We start from the raw sequence: 19,843 nt of genomic DNA on the forward strand, positions 1-19,843 counted from the left end.
TCTGCCTTTGCTCCCTTAGCAGCTCCCATGATCGCACCTCTGCCTCCACCTGATCTCTAGCAAAGCCCAGTCCTCCTGAGAGGGTGAGGTTGGTTCAGGCCATGTGGCTGGTGGTAGAGCTGTGCTGGCTGACCTTTGTCCCACTGGTCACCATCAAGCAGTGTCACCAGGCTTGGCCCCAGCACACCCTTTGTGCCTTGTGAGAAATGATGTCTGAGAATTTCTTCCAGGTCAAAGGGTGGCCTGATTTCTGGAGGCGACTCTAGTTCTGCCCAACCCTGAGGGCCTCTGAGTATCTCTACCACATCTCACATATCTTGTGCTCCTCGGGCTGTGTGAGTCTGCCTGTGTGTTGGTGGGAGATCTTCTCACAAGGGCAAAGCCTCTTGGGCAAGCTGGGGACACTGAGGGGGTGTCAGGGAGTAGTTGCTGTATAGTATTGGACTCTTGCTCTGCAGCTCCTGGATTGCTGTATCCATGGGGAGGTTGACTGCTTAACAAACAGCCCAGCATCAGTGTTGAACACATGAACGGACACTCTGTCCACGCAGAGTCCAGTGTGGCTGTTCCTGCTCGGGTACCTCTCCAGGCAGCCCTCCTCTGAGATCAGTCTCACTGCTCCCTCCTTGTGTGACTGAGGTCATCAAATAGAGCCTCCAACATTACTGTGTACAAGGGGGAAAATCCTTCTGTCTAGCCTCCCTGGCTTCCCACATCCCATTCCCCATCCAAATGCCCTAAGTCTGATGGTCATCTTCTACTGCATCCCAGCCAGGCCTGGACTCACAGTCATGATTTCCACCTCTGACCTATGCTCACATCTTTGTCCCACCTGGGGCATCTCAGCCTGTGTCCTCCTGGCAGACAGCCTCCTGCAACACCCACAGCATTGGGGTTGCCTAATCTAGTCTCTGAGGGCTCGTGGGCTATCACTTGCTATCCTCCAAGACGCCCACAGTGACTTAATCTGCAAATACCAAAATCTCATACGGAGGGTGGGCTGGACTTAGAGCCAGGCATCAAACAGATAGGATACAGAGGCTGAACTGATAGTGATTCAGGTTAGTTAGCTCATAGAAGGCAGTGTGGCTTCTTTTTGTGCCTTTTCCCTCTGTTTCTATGTCTCTTTCTCTCTCTCTCTTCCTCGTGATTCGTTTACTCCGGGAGAAGCAGTGTCATAGACAGTTTGCAGCCCCATGGAAAACCCCACATGTGATGCATAGATGCCTGCTGCCAGTGGCCACAGGAGCAAGCCTGGGAGTGGATCCTCCAGCCCCACTCAAGGTTTTGAGAATGTAGCCCCTGCAACAGCTTGGCTGCCTCCTTATGAGACACCTGTGTTCAGGCCCACAGCCTAGCAACTCCACAACACTGACCTTCAGAAACTGTGAGACAGTAAATGTTGGTTGTGTAAAAGCAGCTTAGTTTTGGAACATTAGATCTAAACCAACAGAGAACCAGTTTAATCACCTGAGAGTCTAGTACTGGTCTCTCTCTCACCCCTCCCCAGGTCTGGCCTGTGAGGCCCGAGAGGAGGTGCCATGTGAAACATTTATGCAACTTCCCACAGTCACTGGGGATACTGAGGTGCCTAGGTCCTGTGTCGGGGCTGGGTGGGTGCTGGGGGCAATAAGGATGTGGTCTGGCCTCAGGGTCCAGTCCCCTGGCAACATGGTATCCACTCACCCACTAGTGGCCCTGCCCACAAGTCAGCTCACAAGATGGGTAACTAGCTGGGATTGAGGGCGGTGGGGTGGGAGAGCTGGATTTGAAGGTGGGTGGAGTGTACTGAGGTCTGACAACGGAGGTGTCCTTTATTTGACCAAATGGAGGAAACAGAGGGTCCAGGGAAAGGGTCCTAAGACACAGCCTGTGTGAGCAGCCTGCGTTCTGTAAGACTGAGTGTGCGGGGCAGGCAAGAGTGGGCTGGAGGGGAGAGGATCTGGGAGGTGAAACTGGGCAGGTTTGTAGGACAGGTTTGAAAGGGCCTTGAAAGCCAGGCTGAGGTGGAGTTTAGGCATATCATTTACATTTACATAGAGATCATTTACAGGCTGGGTTTTATTTGAGGAGAAGACTCAGGTGCTGGGTGTAGGCTAGCTAGAGAGAAGCCCTGGAGGCAGGAGCAGTACTGGCACCTTCCCTCCCCGCCAGTGAGAACCCAGTGCTGAGTCAACAGCAGAGGAAGAGAAAGTCTTGTGAACCCAGTGGAAACCACCATCTCATCCATACGATGGGAGTTGAAGGCCAAGGGAGGAGGAGGAGCAGGTGGAGGAGGATGGAGACCTGGATGAGACGGTGGAGGCTGGGGATGGTGGGAAAAGAAGCTCGGGCTTGGATGCGGACACCTTCTGTCTTCCGTTGACACATTTAGACCTACTCTCCATGTGTGTCCACCCTGCTTTCTGCAGAGAGATCACTCCATAGACTGTATCCCAAGGGCCTGGGTACCCTCTAGCTTCCACATGGGTTCAGGCAATCGGGAGACTTGGCGGGTGATGGAGGAAGGAGAGTGAGGTGGGAAGGCTCTATCCCTGCAGAGTCAGGGTGCTCCTGTGCTCCTCCACCAACCTGGCCCCTGCATTTCAGTTTCAGGCCCTCCAGTTTCAGGCCACTGCTGCCTCCTCTTGTCCTTGTAGGTTTCAGGGCGGTAGTAGCCCTTTACCTCTGCCACAGCCCTGGATAACTGCATGATCTTGTGGGCTTTCCCACCCCCTGCATGCTCCTCAGAGAATTGTTTCTTAGTTAAAATTGCCTTAGAGAGATTTCATTATTAAGTGTTAACGTCAGTCCCGCAGTCATTTCTGACTCTTTGTGATTCCATGGGCTGGGACCCGACAGGCTCCACTGTCCACGGAATTCTCCAGGCAGGAATACTGGAGTGGGTAGCCATTGTCTTCTCCAGGAAATCTCCCTGGCCCAGGAATTGAACCCAGGTCTCCCGCATTGCAGGCATATTCTTTACTACTGAGCCACCAGGGAAGCCCCAAATCACCTTGCATTTTCCTAACTGCAACATGGCAACTGGTCCCTGCTGGGATCCAGGCTGATACAAGTTCCAGAAGCAATGGAGAGCCCTTGGAGAGCCAATGGAGAGACCCCAAGCAAGATGGGGATGGGCATCGATGGGGAATGGAGCCGAGACCCTCAGGGTAAAGTAGGGCTTTGTCGTGGTCACACTCAGGGAGGGCCAGGTGATGTGGGAGAAGGGGGCCTGGCAAGTTTCCACGTACACTTATTGGTAAACTGTTTTCAAAGAGGGGCCCAAGTGTCACTACCTGTGTCCCACCATTTTGAGCATGACTTGCTGTTCCTGCCACACAGAGGAGAAGCCTATTCCTCTCCCTTTGAATCTAGAGCAGCCTCAGGACTTGCTTTGACAGACGCAAGCAAAATTGTGCAAGTCATGCCTAGAGGACTTAGTAGATGTTGCAGCCTTGCTGTCATCCTTTGGAAACCAGTCACCATGAATGTGAAAAGTCAGATCAGTAGAGAAAGAGGGGCCCTATGCCTACCCAAGGAGAGGTCAGTCATTCAGACCCCCAGCTGCCGCCAACTTCAGCCACACCACCACTGAACTCAGCTGCAGGAGAGCCTGGGTTAAGACTAAGAACCACCCAGCCACCCACAGAGATGTGGACACAATAAATCCTGGCTGCTTTCAGCCACTAAGGTCTGCAGTGGTTCAATACAAGCAGTAGAAAGCTGTAGCTTTCTACTGCCAGGTACTTGCCTTCCAGGTACTTCTCTCCTGGCAAATCCTGCCCTTTCTTCATGGCACACCCACCTGCCACTTCCTCCCTCTTCCCCTGGTGGAAACCATCACTCCCTCTCTCAACCCCCCTGCTCTTGATTCCTACTTCGCTTGGGACCCTATAGCACCCACTTCATAGTGTCGGAACAGGCCATTATGAGATGCTGGGCACATTTATGACCTGATTCCTGGTTACACTCTCCTCCCCGCCAACCGTTTCTCACAGTATGTGAAATGGCAAATTATCTCATTATATGTGTTCCACTCCCAAGACTCAAGCTTCATGTTGTCATGCTTGTTTCTCTGATAGCAAAACTAAGGTTTGTGGGGGATGAGACTTGCCCACAGTCACTGAAAAGGGTTGGGCTAAGCTTGGACCCAAATTTACATTCTTGAAGTGCCCCGCATTTACAGTTATTGCTGTGATTAGCTTATGGAGGGAGAAGACTTATTTTCCTACTCCAGGTGTGGGGGTTCACAGTTCTGGTCCTATGCTATCATCCTGTCCCACCCTACATCCTGTCCCTCACTAATGACCTGTGTCCCAGACCTAGGAACCCAGAATTCTCCTCATCAGGGCTTGGCCCCACCTTCTCTTCTTGCAGATGCATAAGATCATTCACTCCTCATGTGTGGCCTTCCTTCTCTGGCTCGTCTGCCTTGTTTCTTTACATAATACAACCTTTGTCTCCTACAGAATAGGCCAGAGGTGGCAAGTTGGAGTTGACTGCTTAGGAAGAAAGAGGCAACATGCCATTCTCTGGCCCATCTGAGCCACCATCTGGGAAGGGGGCACAGGACAGCAGGGCTAGGGGCCAGGCTGGGGATCAAAGGTGAGCTTTTGACCAGCCCTCCTGGTTGGGGCTTCCCTGGTGGCTCAAAGGTTAAAGCATCTGCCTGCAATGTGGGAGACCTGGGTTCAATCCCTGGGTCAGGAAGATCCCCTGGAGAAGGGAATGGCAGCCCACTCTAGTATTCTTGCCTGGAGAATCCCATGGATGGAGGAGCCTGGTGGGCTGCAGTCCATGGGGTCGCAAAGAGTCGGACACGACTGAGCGACTTCACTTTTTCACTTCCTTTCTTTCTTTTCTTTCCTGGTTGGAGGTAGAAGGATTGAGAAAAAGATTAAATGGAATCTTTCAATTGTTTTTTGTGTTGTTTTGTTTTGCCACACTGAGTGGCTTGAGGGATGTTAGTTCCCCTACCAGGGGTTGAACCTGGGCCCTGACAGTGAAAGTGCAGAGTCCTAACCATGGAACTCCTAGGGAATTCCCAGAATCTTTCAATTGTTGAATTGAAATTTATGGAGCCCCGATTCCATGCCACTGTTAGGGCTGAATGAGTAGGAACTGCCATTGAAGTTCTCAGCTAATGTGACCTCAGAATTGAGGTCAAAGTTCATCTTGGTCACTCAGGGAAACTAAGCGTCAGAAGGAGGATGAAGATGTTAGGGCACAGTCATTTAGCCAGTGACAGAGCCCAGTTCTGTTTCCCCAACTTCTGGATCTCCCTCTGGCTGCCAGCCCGGGGCTCAGAGGACTCAGAAACTCAAAGGTGCCAGGATGAGTTAGGGGATTGTGATCTCCCCCTCCTCTCCAGCTCAGGGAGGAAGGAGATGGGACAGGCAGGATGCAGGATGAGGGAACTTGTAGGAGAAAGGGCTGCAGCTGGTGGCTGCTTCCAGCTGTCACTCAAAGCAGAGGAAGATAAACCTGCTACCTGGAGCTGCTCTTTGTCCTGCTCATTGAGCGACAGGACCACAGAGGACAGAGACAGAGACATGATTCTCTCCCAGTATCTCTCCCATTTCTCAGGTGGGCAGAACCAAGGAGAGGGCCCATTACAGAGGAGTCAGTGCAGGAGAGTAAATCCCTCATGCCAGTCTGGTTTCCTCTGCCATGGAGCCAACTGTGACCCAGAGCCTGGCATGGGGTGGAGATGCAGGAGTCAGTGAAGGCTCTGGAGATGTGTTCAACAGACACCTCCAGGAAGCCTTCTGGGATCACAACACCTTCCCTCCATCCTCCCCAGTCCAGCCCTGCCCTTTGGGGCAGCGTGTCAGCTCAGCAGAACTCCAAGTGTTGGTCTCTGGGGACGTTGTACTTGAGCTTGTGGGCTTCAAAGAGGTTTTCCAGCTCCTTCATGTAGCACTGGTACAGCCTGTCCACCTCCTCCTTGGAGGGATGCAGTATCTTCTGCACCTCGATGGGCTTCCCCACTGCAAGACACAGATGTGGGTGAACCACTGGAGTCCCAGGATCCCATGGGCCAGGACCCCGTGCCAGTGGTCACACCTGCTGGAAGGTGCCTGTACTGCCTCCCTTCCAGTTGTATTTTGGGTGACCTAATCTAGATATTAGGGCAACTCCAAGCTCTGATGATCAAATGCCACAGGCTGCATGACCTCCTGCTAGGCAATGTATTAGATACTTTAATGCATGATCTCTTTTTATCCTCCTAGCAATCCTACAGGGATAGAACTTGCTTTATTACTGTTTGACAGCTGAGGTGTTAAACTCACCTCAGGGAGCTTAAGTAACTTGTTTAATGTCACATAGCTAGGCAGAATCATTGTTGGGTTGTGAGCCCTGGGAATGTGCTCTTGGTCTCAGGGACATGTGGACGTGGGAATCTCAGATGCCATCACTGGACATGCCCAAATGTCTGGAAGGAGGTGGCCCACACTCCAAGCACCCTACTTCCCTCTCTCCTGCTATGCTAGAGGGCAGTGCCCCCCATTCTAAGGAGGAAATAGGAGGCCCTATCAACTTCCTTCCTCTGGTTCTATCTGGCTCAGAAAGCAGCTGTCATGTCTTCTCTTCAGAGTCATCTGGAGGCAGCAGCCCTGTAACATTCCTGAAAATATTACCCCCAAATCCAGGGAAACTCTTGACTTCCTGGACCCAGCTAAAGGTAACTGGGTGAATGGAGATAAACAGGCCTCTTATTACAAGCTTTGCCTTTGGAAGATAGTTGGAATCCAAGAGGAGAGCAAATGAGATGACCAAATAACTGAAAAGATGGTGTTAAATCCATGCACTAAAGCCCATGCCCATTATGTATAGGAAATTTCTTCAGGCTCTCCTTTGTAGCCTGATGATTGCTACTATACACAGTTCTAACAGACCTGGAGTGCACTTCCCTTATATCCGTCTTCTCCAATAAGCCTTATGGGATTGTCTTCTCAGAAATAAAAACTCCTTCCTCTGGCATAGTAAAAGTCAAGTAGATCCTGACTCAAATCTCAGTTGTGTTACTCAAATGCAGGGTCATCTTTTGGAAATGATTTACCTTCTAGAGGTCTCATTTTGCGATCAATAAAATGAGGATGATAGTTTTTGCTTCCAAGGTTGTGGGGACAACTGAGCAGCTGCGTATAAGTAGGCAGTGCAGTACCTGGCACAGTAGGTGCTCAGTTATCAGTAATGGCAACTGCTCTTTACGCCCCTGTTACTCTTCTCACCTCAGATGCCTTGCATCTGGGTTACTTGCTAGTATGTCCATTTCCCAGCATAGAACCTGAATTCCAGGAGGACAAGGATGTGTCTGGCCCATTTCCATTCCCCTTCAGCCCAAGCCCAAGTCCTTTGCCCTGTAACCCAACCCCTCCCAGCCTGGGTTCTTGGCTTACCCACAGTGTTGATGGGCCGGCAGCAGGGAATAAGACCAAAACTGTAAAACACCACAGCCATAAAAGTGCAGAATGGAAGCTCCCACGATCTTCAGAATTTGTTCCTGGAACCAGTGCAACCAGGAGCCAGGAGAGTTCTCAATCTGGTCAAACATGTCATTCTCTCCAAAGGAGAAGATCAGCACCAGAGCTGCCCTAGAAGGAGACAAGAGAGAGAGCATGTGGAGGGGCAAGAAGGCACAAGCTGGTCACTAGCTTCCTGCAGGGACATAGTGAGTGGGAGCTGGAGCAGAGGACAGAGCCCTGGACCAAAAGTAGGAGGCCTCGCGTGTCTCTCAGACCTGCCACAGCCTTGCTTTATGACTCAAGCAGCTACTGCCTCCTCTTGGGGCCATCACCTCCCCATTACACTGTGGCAGGAAGACCAGAATGCTGCCGAGAGTCCTCTCTGATTTAAAACATCTGCAAACTTTCTTGAAAATTCTCTTCTGCCCCAGCTAGCTTATATTCTTAAAGAGTGCTTCAGGGTAGGAGAATAGCTTTAAGCTACTTCATAAACTCCATTCTCACAGAAGCCTTAGGTCTCAGATCTAATGTCAACTGTGGGCATTATGACCCTTCACATCTAGTCCCTTTGATCACCAAGTCTCCCTTCTAGAATCCTCTGGGTATTTGGGCACGACACAATACATCTAGGGCTCAGTGACTCAGATGGCAAAGAATACCTGCAATGTGGGAGATGTGGGTTTGATCCCTGGGTTGGGCAGATCCCCTGGAGGAGGGCAAGGCAACCAACTCCAGTATTTTTGCCTGGAGAATCTCCATGGAGAGAGGAGCCTGGTGGGCTACCGTCCATAGGTTCACAAAAAATTGGACACTACTGAGTGACTAAGCATAGCGCAGCACAGTACATCTATCACCAAAATAGAATCTTCACTGTGAATGGACTGAGCATCTCTTGCCAAAATAGGATTTACATTCATCTCTCAGTCTTTCCAGCAAAATACAACCTTTGTCAATCTCCAGCTGAGCTAAGAGCCCTCTCCCTGATACCCGTGCATCAGGGCGAGCCTGATGAAGCCCTTGCGGTTCTGCAGCACCAGCTTGTAGGCTCCAGGCCTGGCATCCAGTGACTCCTGGACGTCTCCCACAACGATGGACAGCAGGTTGCTGCCTCCTTCCCTGCTCAGAATGTGAGCAGCGCTCTCCTTCTCTGCTGAGACCAGCCCTGGGGAGAAAGGATGGTGGTTAGATACTGGATAAAGGGGGCAGGGACTGTGGGGAGCAGGGGCAGTGTACCCTGGGCTCCCCTCTCCCAGCTGGGAGCTCCCTGAGGACTGGGACAGAGTCCTTTCTCTCCACACAACCCCTCACCAAGCTCATTGCTGGGCACAGAACTGTGGGAAGTGCTTCCTTATATCTAACCTCCTTTCAAATATACATGCTCTTAGAGGAAGTTCTGATTGTTGGCAGCCCTTCCTAAAAACCCCCCTCATGTCTCCAGCCCTCATATACCTGGGCAATCCAACGGTCGGAAGCCTTACCCCCTAACATGATGTAATCCCTGACGAAGGGGATCTGGAAAAACACGTTCAGTGTCATAAGATGTGGGTGGATACCAGGGAAGATCGAGGAGAAGCCTGTGCCCTCCGTGCACAGGTTGGTAACAGTTCCAATGCCCATGATCCCGTGGGGGTGGTAGGCAGTGAGGTAGTTCTGGGAGGGGTCCAGCTTGGCAGTCTTGACCAGCTGCAGGGATGGTGGCCTGGTGAACAGGGTTGCACCTTGTGCCCTCCCCGGTCTCTGTTCTGACATTCTGTGCTGACCTTCTGTGCTGACCTCTTCTATGTCTCTACTGTGCCCAAGTGCTATCACACCCCCATGTGAGTGTCCTGAGATTAGAGATGGCCTACCTGAGGATCCTTGTCCCCACTGCAGGCCTGGAGCAGAGGAGATGCTCTGGGAGACTGTGAAATGAAGAGGGAGAGAGAGCGGACTCATGAATGGATGAAGCCAATACAGCCCACCAGGGAAGGAAGGCCTCCTGCCCAAGGCAGAGGTATGGGATGGTGATGGGATCTCTTCACAAGCCCCTGTCCTATGTGAAGAGAGACCTTGTCCCAGGCAGAGCCCACCCAGAATAAAGGAGCCATCACAAGAGAGAGTGAGCATCTCTCCAAGGACTGTGGCAGCTGGGGTTCTGTCCCAGATGGAGGGCTGGACCCCTGAGTCGCTATGACTCAGTGTAAGAGACCCCAGGGTGCTGAAGGTAGGGGCTGGGAGGAGGAGCATGAAGTCCCTAGTGATGCCCACAGGTGTGGGTGGGGAGGGTCAGGGGCGTGTCATGCCAAGTCTGCGGCACTTCCTGACACCAGTTCACAGGCTGCCCACAGCACTGCACCTCTGCTCAGGCCTTGGCCTGTGTAGACATTGCTGCTCCAGGATAATGAAGTCTTCACAGAGAAACCCAGCTCCTGGACTTATCATCAGCATGAGGTGGAGGCAACTTGTCCTAGGGGAAACATTGCCTGGTTCTCCACTGTTAGGTCATTAGGAAGGCCATACGGTGTACTTAGAAAGATCCAATACACTAAAATAGTTTTCTAAATTTGCTTATAATTCTAAATTGCTTATAATATATAATAATTATAATTTAAAATATATAATAATTATATATAAATATAATCAATATTTAATAATCATAATAATTTTATGATATAATTATAATTAAACATAAGCAATTAAAATATAATATTTATAAGCAATATTATAATTGCTTATAATATAAATTTGCTTATAATTCTAAATTAAATTCTAAATTTCTAAAATTGCTTATAATTCTACCAATAGACTTTAGGTCATTAAATCAGTAAGAATTGAAGGAAGTTCACTCCAGTACCCTTGCCTGGAAAATCCCATGGACAGAGGAACCTGGTAGGCTACAGTCCATGGGGTCGCAAAGAGTCGGACACGACTGAGCAACGTTATTTTCACTTTCACTTTCCTCATCTCCTACTCTTCTCTGTCTATAAAAGAAACTGGCATTCAGACCTAGATAAGATGATACTCTACGGCACTAGCCTGCCATCTTCTAGGATGCCTGCTGCTGCTGCTAAGTCGCTTCAGTCATGTCCGACTCTGTGCGACCCCATAGACGGCCTCCTACCAGGCTCCTCTCTCCCTGGGATTCTCCAGGCAAGAATACTGGAGTGGGTTGCCATTTCCTTCTCCAATGCATGAAAGTGAAGTTGTATTCCTTGCTTCAAAAAAAAAAAAAAAGTGAAGAAAGTTCAGAAATACACGCATATTTGACACAGAGTGCAGAGGCATATGAATGTGGGGGAGCACCAACAGAGAGGGGGCTCCCTACCTGGGACCACGAATATCTTGTCCTCCCCAAGATCCCTGAAGGACCTGTATTATAAATATGTGTGGACATGTTGAAGGGTCTCCTGGAAGATGGTTAGGTCTAAAATTTGCAGGCTCCCAGCCCAGGCCAGGTGAGGCAAAGTGCATGTCATAGCTCTCTCTGCTGGCCACTTGGTGCTACTGCCCCTCCTGTGGATACGGCGATGCCCGAAGACTCCAGTGGGCAACAGTCCTGAACACTGTGCAGGTGGAATTTCTGCAAATCAAGCTCGATGTCCCACCACTGTCAACAGTTTTACGGCTGAGAAATCCCTCTGGAACCTCACGAAGGAAGGAAGGAAGGGGGTGCAAAGGACAGGCACAGAATTGCTCAGCATCATTTTTTTTTCCCAGTCATGTACTTGACAGTAACTCCAGTTGTAAAGAGAGCCAGATGCTGTCCTGAGGTCTCCAGGATGACCTGATGTCTCATGGAATCCACACAACCCAATGATGTATGCTGTATCATCTCTACATATGAAGAAATGGAGGCTCAGAAAGGCTATTTTATTATACTCAGTAAGGTAGGCAGTAGGTAGGTTGCACACATGGTATTAGAACTTTTTCTGCCCAGGCCCAAAGAATACACTCTAAATATTTCTTCTCTCCTGTGTGCAGAGGACAGCTGCCTGCCCTTGCCTGGCACTGTTTCCCTTCTGCCTTCCCTGCCCTATCTGGTCAATGAGGCATCCTTTCCTTGCTGATTACAAACTGAGTTTATTCTCTCTGTGATAAAGGAAAGAGCAGAATGGAGTTGGTCAGATCAATACTTTTTCTTCCATCAGGACTGATCTTTGGGTTCATGGTCAGGACTTCACAATGGCCATGAGGAGCCCCGAGTCAGAGAATCAGAGGCACTCAGAGTAGGAGGGAGCAGACTGCTTAGGGGATACATGGAGAAACTGAGATCAGAACAGGAAAGGCTTTCTAAGAATGCATACCATACCTAGATGCAACAGGATAGAACCTGAGAACCAGTTTAGGGCTCTCTGTTTTGCTTTTCTACCCAGAAAGGCACTAATTGTAAAACTAGTAAAAGAACTTCCTGTGTGACCTTGGTCACACCTTCCTCTCTCCTGGGTGCTTGTCTCCTTATATGACGAACTATAAGGCCAGAAGATCCCTAAGGACATGACTTCATTACCTGCACCCTCAAGCATGGCTGCTGAGAGGTGCAGGTAAGTTACATATGTGTGTCACACTAGATGGCCCACAAGACTCCTTCAAATCCTATTCATTCATCAATCCTCATATCGGCCCTACATCTCTGCAGATGGAAAACCATGGGCAGACAGAGGCTGGACTCTCTTCCAGGCCACCTAGTGGTGGAAACCTGGTTTGTCTCTCCCAGCCCAGTACCCTACTCACTGCACACAGGATCACACTTCCCCATGGGGGGAAGTAGTGCCACGTGGGGCACTACAGTCCTGGCCACTACCCGGATAGCTCCATTACTCACCCAGATAGGGAAATAGTCTTTTACGTACTTCCATAAGATCCAGGACCTGAAGGCCTGGATGTGCCTGCCTCCATGCCATGGCGTGTCTCTGTCCAGGTACCACCAGGTGCCATACAGGGTAGTGAAGATCCAGAATCTTGTGAACAGGAGGCCTATGAAGACCACATAGCAGATAAAGGCTGGGAAGGGAAGCAGGAGCATTAGTGGGCACTAATGGCCAGGGTGAAGGATGCACTCTCCCCATACGCCCAGCACTGGCAGCACTGTCCTGTCCAGCCCTCACCCCGGGGGGAACAGGTCAGCCTCCCCAGTACTCCAAGGAGGAGAAAATGCAGTCGAGGATGTGCCACACTGGGACCCTGGATTTGACACCAGAACTAACTCCAAACTCACTTGTTCCCACTGTACCACGCTGCCTCATTCACTCTGGTTTTCCCTTCCCTTTCCCTCCCTGTCTGTTAAGTCTTTCTTTCCCAAGTGCTCAATAAATTCCCAGTAGCCCAGTGACTGCATAAATTGTTTCTAGTTATCATTCTTTGGGACCTCAGAGAAATGGAGACATTCTTTCTGCCCAGCCCTCCTCCTGTACACTCGCTGTCCATCTTTCTGTAGATAAATCCCACCAGATTCCTCCCTCTACTTAAACTTCTCATGACTTTGAGGCACAGCCCAAGCAACTCAGCCTGACATTCAGGGTCCTCAAGAAACTTGCTCCAGCCTACCTCATGCACAGGCCCCCTAGCTTCAGCTACACTAAGCTGCTCAGTGCTCCTCCGATTGCCTGAGCTCCTTCAACCTCTTAGCTTTTGCTCGTGCAGTTTCCTCTGCCTGCCATGCCTTTTCCTAATGAAGGAAGGTTGAAGAGGCCAACACCTGACTGGACTGTAGGTTGGGGGTGCAGTAGGGCTAGGACTGGGCCTGACGAGGAATTTCCATCTGATCTTTGATTCTCAGTCCCTACCACAGGCTAACCTGGTTTCATCTCAACAGTCAGGTGCTAAGATACCAGTGGAGCCTAATTTCCAGGGAATATTGCCCCTTCCAGACCCCATTCTCTCCTCCTGACACCATGCAATCAAATTCCTTAAGAAGGTCAGCTTCCACTTCTATTCCTTTTGGAAGAAGGGTAGCTGGGCTCTTTCCCAGCAGGCTTCCAGGAGGAAGGCACTCTGGACTCAGTCTGAACAGTAGTAAAATACAGAATCTGGATAAAGTAAGTTGAGGCTCAAGATGTTCACTTCCCACAGAGCACCTGTGATGTTCCAGGTGCTGGTGGCATAGCCATGAACAGCACACAAAAATGCCTGCCCTCCTGGAGCGGACTGTCTCAAATCCGGAGGATGGAGAAAGGATGCCACGGGAAAGATGGTCGGGATTTGACTTCAATTTTATTTACTGAGTTGAAAGAGACACATGTACCCCAATGTTCATTGCAGCATTGTTTACAATAGCTAGGATATGGAAGTTACCTAGATGTCCATTGGAAGATGAATGGATAAGGAAGCTGTGGTACATATACACAATGGAATATTACTCAGCTATTAAAAAGAACACATTTGAGTCAGTTCAACTGAGGTGGATGAAATCAGAGCCTATTATACAAAGAGAAGTAAGTCAGAAAGAGAAACACCAATACAGTATATGAATGCATATATATGGAATTTAGGAAGATGGTAACGGTGACCCTGTATGCAAGACAGCAAAAGAGACACAGAAGTAAAGAACTTTTGAACTCTGTGGGAGAAGGCGAGGGTGGGATGATTTGAGAGAATAGCATTGAAACACATTTATTACCACATGTAAAACAGATGACCAGTGCAAGTTTGATGCATGAAGCAGGGCACTCAAAGTTGATGCTCTGGGACAATCCAGAGGGATGGGGTGGGGAGGGAGGTGGGGAGGGGGGTTCAGGATTGGGGGACACATGTGCATCCATGGCTGATTCATGTTGATGTATGGCAAAAACCACCACAATATTGTAAAGTAATTAGCCTCCAATTAAAATAAATAAATTAATTAAAAATTTTTATTTATTTTTTTCACTACAAATTTTTAATTTGAAGAAAACAATGACCCAGTTAGATTTCTGCCCTGGGGCAAAATTAAAAATCTGTTTTGGTTTTTCCCACTTTCAGAAAGCCAGTTCTAGATAATCAAATCAAGTTTTTATTAGTGGCTCCCCAGAGAGTTGGATTTAGGGGACATCTTTCACTTTGGACACACATTTTGTTTGAATGTGTTACAACAGCAAATATTAGCTTTAACTAGAAAAAAATAGGAAAAAAACACATTTTGGTCATTTACACTTGACCAGAAAGACTTCCTTGCACTTCACCATCCCCCTTACCCCAAACCCAAACTTGGGAGTCTTTTCAGTCACTTAGGAAAGAGACTTCTTTCACCTCATACTATCAAGTGGGAAAATGTATCACCCCACTTTACCAAGCCTAGAGAGGGTATGCAAATTGGCTAAGCTCACACAACAAGTGGGGTGGGACCTGCCATTCAGTTCTACTATTTTGGCTCCATCATGCTCCCAACATTCATTCATTCAACAAACATTCATTGACTTCAACTCTTCTAGGATCTGGAAACACAGCTGAGAACAAGACCAACTGTTTGAATGGAACTTACCTTCCTGTGTGAGGTGTGAGAGTTACAGAGGAGAGGAAAGGAAGCAAAGTGAACAAGTAACCCACTGGAAACTATTGGTACCTATGCCCTGAGGTCATGGTGACAGGCCCAGCTGACCTCTCTGGCCACTTCTTTGCTCCTCCCACAAGTGCATATTTTACATCCAGTGTTAACCAGCTGTCCAATGTAAGTATGGGGTTCACTCCCCCACCGAAAGCCCTTAATCTCCTGTCAGCCTTTAAATCCTTCCCAGAAGACCCATCTCCTACTATGCCTGGAAAGAGGTTCCTTCTTTCCACCTACCCTCAGCCTCCCTAGACCAGGCGAGGCAATCATTTACCTAAAGGGACAGATTGTAAATATTTTAGACTTTGCCACTCAGCTCAAAAGGCAACTTGGAGGATATTACATAGACACAAGATCATGTAAAATGTAAAAACCATTCTTAGCTCATAGGCTGTGCAAATACAAAAATAACCAGTCACCTGGGTTTGGTTCATGGGGCATAATTTGGTGACCCCTCATGTAGACTGTGGCTACTCTCTGCCATCATCAGTCTACCCCCTAAACCGTCGACAGAGTAGAAACCCCAAATGCAGCCACAGAGACCTGTACCCAAAGACTGAACCTTGTCCCTCCCATACCTAAAGCCCTCCTGGAGGTCCTCTTTGTCCCCAGGATAAGGGACAAGGTACAAGCTCCTGACGTTGGTGGGCTCACATCCTATTTCTCAACTTCCCTCCCTCTAGCTCCAGGTCCAGGGCTACTTGACCTCCCTGCGCTGTTCCTGATACTCCCAGGTCCCGGGCTGAGCTGGGGCTGGGCAGAGCTAGTAGGAAACACTCCTGCTCACAAAGCTCCCCCAAGGCCAGGTGAGAAAGATGTTCCTCATCCCCATGATGTTCCATGATCCCCAGGTGTCAGTCTACCTGGTTCTGGACCCCCAGTGCCTTTCATCCAGGAGCCAAGGGACTTGTCCCCTGCCCTAGGGTAACCCTCCTCCCCATGCTCCACACCTCCTCCCACACTCTCAGCACTTTATCCTCCCTCTGCCTCCTTCCCTTTCTTCCTTTGGAAGCAGAGGGGCCCAGACTTGCAGTTTTGGATATGTAGGCACTCAGCTTCTCTGCTCATCTGTGTAATGAGGGCAATCAGGGATATTTAAAATGTCTAATGATCCTTAGGAGCTTCCCTGATATCTCAATGGATCCACCTGCAATGTAGGAGACACAGGACACCAGGATTTGATTCCTGGATTGGCAAGATCCTCTGGAGGAGGAAATGGCAACCCACCCCAGTATTCTTGCCTGAAAAATCCCATGGACGGAGGAGCCTGGTGGCTTATGGTCCAAAAGCATCACAAAGAGCCAGACATGACTGAGTGACTAAGCTCAATGACTCTTAAGACAGAGACACAAGTCAGTCATCAGGGATGTGGGGAGCAGGAAACTGGGGGGCTTTACTTGGGATGAAAATTTTAGCTGCTAAAGTTGGGGGAGGTTCTAAGGGACCACCTGGTATATGTGTGTGGTGTGTGTGCTGGGTTTGTGGTGCCGGTGTGTGTGTGAGTTTGTGTGTGAATGTGTGAAATGGCTGTAGAGCAGTCTGTACAGAGTATGTACATAGTTTAACACCAGGATAGAGGGCTTTCCAGGTGGCACCGGTGGTAAAGAATCTGCCTACAATGCAGGAGCTGCAAGAGATGCAGGTTCAATCCCTGGGTCAGGAAGATCCCCTGGAAAAGGTCATGGCAACCCACTTCAGTATTCTTACCTGGAAAATCCCATGGACAGAGGAGTCTGGTGGACTACAGTCCATGGGATCGCAAAGAGTTGGATAGGACTGAAGTGACTTAGCACAGCAGTGGCATCTGTGTACAGGCTGAACACCAGCACTTACAGGGGGAGCAGTTTCTACCCAGTCTGGTGCCAGCAGGGGAGATGAAGAGTCTCACACACTGCCAGTCACTTTCCCTTCCCAGTCCTCAATCCCGGGCCCTCCTCAAAAATGGTCCCTTCAGCACAGCTGAACTTGGCATGTTTGTGGCCTTCCTGTCATAATGGATATGTTCACTGTGGGAATAGGTCAGGTACTAGATCCCACATACCCTCTCACTCCCTACCCAGGGCCAGGCCAGGGCTGAGCTGAGAAGAGTGAGCACATTTCTGCCTTTCATCCACAGCCCTTCCCTCATAAGGTCAGCATCCTTGGGCCCATTCTGCAGATGATGAGATGGAGGCACGGGGAGGCCTGGCATGGGTCCTCCAGGATCCCACAGCCCGTCAGTTGCCCAGCCAGAGTCTGACCCAGGTGTGCTTCTCACTCGCCCATTCCCTATGGGCCCCTGCCTCACTCCCCCTCCTGTTCATCCCTATTCCCCTCTCTTTCCCCACCCACCAGAGTCAGTCTCCTCTTCTCTGAATGAAAAGCAAGAACTCAATCCTGTCTGAGCAGTCTGAGCAGCCCAAATGTCCCAGAATCACCAATTCCTTCCTCACAGCACCAAGCATCTTGAGGTGGGTCCCTGTCCTGGTATTCAGGTGGAACCCACAGCCCAGGAGGGCTAAGAACCCTGCCCAAAGCCACAGGTGAGGGCTTCTACCCCCCAGACCCAACAGATTCCCACCCCCTGCAGAGGCCTCCAGGAGGGCCAGTAGGCTCAGCAGTCCCCTCAGGACCTACATCTTTGTCCTATCAATACACTGTGTGTACCTGGAATGACAGGAACCCACAGTCTCCCGTCCCCCAACCCAGTCCCCTTACTCAGGGCAATGATGCCAAAGACGTACTGCAGGACCGCAAAGGTCTGCAGTCTGCGCTCCCATGGCAAAAACAAGGGCACAAACTCCACCATTCTGGCTCCTCTGTTGGCTCCTGAGGCTTCTCTGAGCTCTGCCGTGGTTGGAGGCACCTGCTGGCTTTTGTTTCTGCCAGAGGTTGTCTAAGCGTTTGTGGGGGCTGGGGAGGGTGAGTGCCCAGTCCAGCCCAGCCCCAATGCCTCCCTGCGCATGCTTGGCAAGGACCTCTTTCCTAGGAGAATTCTTTGAACCCACTACCCTAGACCCAGGTAGAGATGGAGGGGAAAAAATGCATTTGCTTCCGTAAGCAATGCTTTATCTGCCAGATCATTTTTTGTCAAATCTTGCCCATTTCTTGGCAGGTGAACCACCAAGTACAGTGCAGTCCTGTCCTCTTCATACCCTCCCAGCAATAAACAATTGTCTTCTTTCTCTTGCCAGATCACTATTCCCCTCCACAAATATGCAGTAATAGCTTCCATCATAAATCTCTTGGACCCACCATCTCCTCCATCTCGTGCCCTATTCCTCGGCTCACATGCATAGCACAACTCATGGAATAACTGTCTGCATTCCACACCCTCCCCTCCCATTCTCTCCTCCCTCCTCCAGCCTTCAGACATCACTGTTCCATGGAACTGCCCTTGACAAGTTCACCAGCGGTCTCCACGCTGCTGAATCCGGTGGTCAATTCTCAGTTCTCATCTTGACCTCTCAGCAGCCTCAGACACAGTTGGTCCCTCCCTCCTCCTTGAAACCACTTGATCTGTGGACACCACAGTCTCCTGGTTTCCCTCTTGCCCCTCTGGCTGCCCCTGGATATCCACAGTTGTTCTTATCCTTCACCAGGCTAAGTGTTTGAGGGCCCTCCCGTCCCTCTCAGCCATTGGACCCTCCTTCCTTTCCAGCAGAGACCTTATCCAGACTCATGGCCTTGGAGTCTGTCTACGGGACAAACACTTCCAAACTGTATCTTCAGCCTGACTTCCCTCTGGGCTCCAGACTTGACTATGTAGTTGGGTACCTGATATCCTCCCTGGTAATCTTCTCAGCACCTCCATCATAGCCTGAATAAAACTGAACTTGACCTTCCCTCTCCTGCCCAGACCAGCTTTTCCTCTGCTCTTTGTCATCTCAGGAAAGGGGACTCAATGACCTGGTTCCTCAGACCAAAACCTTAGAGTCACTCTGGACTATTTCTTTCCCTTTCCATTCCCCTCTCTCAGTCTGTTCTCCTAAATCTCTCCTTTAAAATGTACACTTTGAATTGAAATACATCAAACATACAGGAAAAGGCACAAACCTTAAGTGCAGGACTGATGCATTGTCCCAAAGTGAACACACTGGTGTGATCTCCACTCTGACTGACAAATAACACCTTGTCCATCACTCCTCTTCTCCCCAAACTTCACACAGCCTTGTCTCTGCTTTGAGCTTTATAATAAGTGAGTCTTACACAATATGCCTTTTGGAACTGACTCTTTTGGGGCTGGTGCACTGGGACGACCCAGAGGGATGGTACAGGGAGGGAGGAGAGAGGAGGGTTCAGGATGGGGAACACATGTATACCTGTGGCGGATTCATGTTGATATATGGCAAAACCAATACAATATTGTAAAGTTAAAAAAGAAAATAAACTTAAAAAAAAAAGATTATATTTTGAGAGTCATCCAAATTGTGTGTATTTGTGGTACGCTTGTTCTCATTGACACATAGGACTTCACAGTGTGAATAAGCTACAATTCTTGTATCTTACTACTGAAGATTTTTGGTGTGTTTCTGTTTCTGGCTATTGCGAATTGTGCAGCTGAGGGCTTTCTTTTCTATTTTTCTTTTTCAAATTTATTTGAGAAATAATTGACATACGTTACCGTAGAAACATAAGGTATCCAGTATTATGGTGTGACTTACAAATGTTGTGACGTGACTACCACAATAGATTTCACTATTATCCATCATCTTACATAGTACAATAAAAACAAAAGAAAAGAATTCTCCTTGTGATTAGAGCTCTTAGGGTCTACTGACTGCCCAACTCTCCTATGTATCACGCAGTCATAGGGGCATTCTGTTCATGACTTTGATTCACATTTCCATACATTTCTGTTGAATGAGTCCCCAGGAATGGGACAGCCATATCTCTTTTTATAAAACCACGC

General features: G+C 49.4%; 1 pseudogene; it reads right to left on the reverse strand.

Moving 5' to 3' along the window:
• Window positions 1-4,879: 4,879 nt before the first annotated feature.
• On the reverse strand, window positions 4,880-17,740 carry LOC102403918 (annotated as a pseudogene).
• Between the last annotated feature and the right edge of the window lie 2,103 nt (window positions 17,741-19,843).

Source organism: Bubalus bubalis, chromosome 16 (assembly GCF_019923935.1).
Source record: "Bubalus bubalis isolate 160015118507 breed Murrah chromosome 16, NDDB_SH_1, whole genome shotgun sequence".
Lineage (NCBI taxonomy): Eukaryota > Metazoa > Chordata > Mammalia > Artiodactyla > Bovidae > Bubalus > Bubalus bubalis.